Source organism: Buceros rhinoceros, unplaced genomic scaffold (genome assembly GCF_000710305.1).
Source record: "Buceros rhinoceros silvestris isolate BGI_N320 unplaced genomic scaffold, ASM71030v1 scaffold793, whole genome shotgun sequence".
NCBI lineage: Eukaryota > Metazoa > Chordata > Aves > Bucerotiformes > Bucerotidae > Buceros > Buceros rhinoceros.
Window position 1 is genome coordinate 55849 of NW_010405250.1, and position 4009 is coordinate 59857.

At 44.0% G+C, this 4009-nt stretch overlaps 1 pseudogene; it reads right to left on the minus strand.

Annotated features, from left to right (window-relative positions):
• Nucleotides 1–1061: 1061 nt before the first annotated feature.
• On the minus strand, nucleotides 1062–2167 carry LOC104491257 (annotated as a pseudogene).
• Nucleotides 2168–4009: the final 1842 nt, after the last annotated feature.

Consider the following 4009-nt stretch of genomic DNA (forward strand, 5'->3'; position numbering starts at 1 on the left):
GTTAATTACCACTTCAAGGAATAGAAGAAAATTATGGATGTTACCTGCTTTGATGCCTGTGAAGGCATCCCAGATTGAGGATCAGGCTTGTGTCTACGTGTACAATCTAGCCTGACAGATATCAGATGAGAGCCCTCAGATGCGAGCCATGAGATGGACACCAAAGGGAGGTGTCAGAAAGCATATGGAATTTTATGTAAGTTTTATGTACATTTACATGGGGAAAACATTTTCACAGGGATATACTGGAGTCCAGGGGCTAAATTCTGACTTACATGCACAGATTCAATGAATTTGAAGACAGTTGTGTGGTTCTGAATTTCCTGGATGTTGAGCCTGGACACATTCCAAGTGATAACTAGTTGCTAAAGGAGGACGCCAGCACTCGACTGATTATTCTTCTTGTCACTATTATCCAATTTCCAAAAGCCTCTGGGATACACAGATAAGGAGGTGTTATGAATGAGTGAGTGACAGAAAATTACTAGTCAAGGAAGAAATTGTATTTCAGAATTGTTCACACACAGAATTACACAGAATGGTAAGGGTTGGAAATGCTCTCTGGAGACCATCTAATCCAACCACCCTGCTAAAACAGTTCTATCTAGAGCAGGATCACATCCAGGCAGGTTTTGAGTATCTCCAGAGAATGAGACTCCACAATCTCTCTGGGCAACCTGTTCCAGCACTCTGCCACCCTCAAAGTAAAAAAGTTTCCCCTCATGTTTAGACAAAACTTCCCATGTTCCAGTTTGTTCCCATTGCCCCTTGTCCTGTCACTGGGCATCAATGAGAAGTGTCTGATCCCATCCTCCTGCCACCCACCTTTTAGATAGTTATAAGCATTGATCAGACCCCTTCTCAATCTTCCCTTTTCCAGGTCCCTCAGCCTTTCCTTACAAAAGACATGTTTCAGTTTCCTAATGATCTTCATAGCCCTCCACAAGACTCTTTCCAGTAGTTCCTTGTCTTTCTTGAACTGGGGAGACTGCAGCTGGACACAGTACTACAGATGTGGCCTCACCAGGGCAGAGTAGAAGGGGAAGAGAAGCTCCCTAAACCTGCTGGCCACACTCTTAATGCTTTCTTGGTCACAAGACCACACTGCTGGCTCATGGTTAACTTGTTATCCACAAGGACTCCCAGGTCATTCTCTGTGGAGCTGCTTTCCAGCAAGTCAACCCCCAACCTGTACTGGCACATGGGGTTATTCCTCCCTAGGTGCAGGACCCTACACTTGTCCTTGCTGAACTTCATTGGATTCCAATCTGTCCAACTCTCCAACCTGTCCAGGTCTCACTGAATGGCTGTGCAGCCTTCTGTGTGTCAGCCATCCTTGCAGTTTCGTATCATTAGCAAACTTGCTGAGGGTGCACTCTGTCCCTTCATCCAGGTCATTGATGAAGATGTTGAACAAGACTGGACCCAGTACTGACCTCTGGGGAACACTGCTAGCTAGAGGCCTCCCGCTAGATTCTGCCACTGATAACAAGACTCTCAGCTCTGTCATTCAGTCAGTTCTCAATCCACCTCATTGTCACTAATCTAATACACACTTCCTAAGCTTCCTTTTGAGGATATTACAGGAGACAGTGTCAAAAGCCTTGCTGAAGTCAAGGTAGACAACATCCACTGCTCTTTCCTCATCTACCCAGCTAGTCATGATATTATAGAATGTTACCAGATTGGTGAATCCATGTTAACCACTCCTGATAACCTTTATTTCCTCCACATGCTTAGAGATGACCTCCAGAATGAACTGTTCTGTTACCTCTCCAGGAACAGAATTGAGCCTGACTGGACAGTATTTTCCTGGGTCCTCTTTCTTACCCTTTTTGAAGACTGGAGTGGCACTGGCTTTCCTCCAGTCCTCAGGCACCTCTCCTGTTCTCCAGGACTTTTCAAAGATGATGGAGAGTGGTTTAGCAATAACATCTGCTAGCTATCTAAGCACTCATGGGTGAATTCCATTGGGGCCTATGGATCTGTAGACGTCCAGCTTATCTAAACCGTCTCTACCCTGATCCTCCTCAATCAAGGAAAAGTCTTCCTTTCTCCTGACTTTGCCCTCTACTTCCAAGGTCTGGGACTCCTGTGGGCTGGCCTTAGCAGTGAAGACTAAAGCCAAAAATGCATTCAGTAATTCCACTTTCTCTATATCCTCCATCACCCAGACACCCACCTTGTTCTGCAGTGTCGACTTTTTTTGATTTCCTTTTTGACTGAATGAAAAACACGACAGCAGCAGGTGTTCTGTGTGCATGGAAGATGCTGTTAATTTAACAGTACGTATGTTTGCTTTGCAAAAGTCCACGTGGCCTCCCATGCATTTTTGGGCCTCCTCAGCTGCCTTTTGTTAAGCTTTGGTTTTGTTCTCTACTGCAGGCAAGCCCTCTGCTTCCACATTAACTGAGCACCGTAGAGTCAGAATTAAATACTGACTTTTGCTGGATTAAAAACAAATCTATAGATGACACAGCCTATAGAACCTCTTTTAAATAGCCAAGAAAATCCTGCAGAAGGAACGCCCTGTGGGGGGGAGGACTGCTGTTTAACACGGATACTTGCTTCAAGCAGTCACACATCTCAACGAGCACAGTAAAGGTGCAATCCACGTGTTTGAGATGGGTGATGCGATCTGCTCGTGCCTGGGTGTAAACCTACTATCTCTTGGACAGAAAAGCCGCTTCGTTACTCTGTTGCCATGACAAGATGGTTTAGCCACTTTGCCAATTGCCGTTGCTGTTTAATTAAAGTCTCTGACTCCAGGCCTATTCCGTCGTTTTAACATACCTCCATCTCTTCTCTCTCAGCTGGTCCAAGCTGTTGAGTTGGTAAAGACATATCACTGCTGGCAATAATTATTCCTCCTTGGTTTTTTGTTGTTCTTTATTTTCCTCAGGATCCTCAGTTTAACTTCATTGTTTTCTACTAAAATTGAGTTTTAAAGAAATTGCAGGACCCCTGCATTGCTGGATAATTGTATCTTCCTCAAATTAATAACCAGCTCCAGAGAGTACAATTAGGCATGAGAAGTGTGGCAAAAGAAATATGCCTGACTGTTTTCATTAAATAACTGAGAAGAAATAGGCAACATAATTATTACAAAACAGCTGGAGTCCTGGTTGGACCTACTTTATTTTCTGCTTTGCAGCCACTACCACTAGAAAGCGTTGCCTGGGCTGTGGGACTCAGAGACATATGGCACCATATTCCTCACAAAAGAGCTGGTCTTTTGTGTTCAAAGGATTTCTTTTGAATTGGGTAATTTATGTACGGCATTACAAAGTTGGCATTGGCCCAATTCAGCTGTCATTTTAAGGGTGTGATGGGTACAAGGAAGGAAGATCTGAATAATCTGTAAGCTCTTACATACTCCTTGCACACATAGACATGAGAAACTGTCTAGAAACAGGTAAATAATCTTTTAAATAGGTATATAGATATATTGTCCTTATTTTTAGGTGGATCATATGTATACCCTATTGCAGTCCGGTTTGGTTGGTTGGTTGATTTCGCGGTTACCATCCACAACATCTCAAATAATTGAGGTTCGCTCACACAAATTCGTATCAGAAATATCTGAAGTTTACTTGCTCAGATGCAGGTGGAGAATGAAATTCACTCCTGGGCAGAAAGTTTTCAGCATCTCACTTCAGCTCTTCTTTTGATGCCTACCTGACCACAGCAGTCTCTCTCCCTATGCATAAAACATCCAGAACAACAGCAGCAGAAGTTCCTATCACCCTTGCGATAGGAGCATCACAGGATGCCTGTTTCTGGACTGACTGCAGACACCTGCCGTGGGCTCACAAATGGGATGGGCATCCTTGCAGAAAGACACACTAGCTTTTGGCTCCTTCTACCTGCTGCCCAGAGGCTAACTGTGGAGGGGGGATTAAATAATGAAAAGATCTGGCTTCTCAACTGAGATGTGCTGGCCACAGCAGTTGCACCATGCAATATTTCAAAAGTTTCATAGATTTAGACTCAATTTCTCTGTTATTGC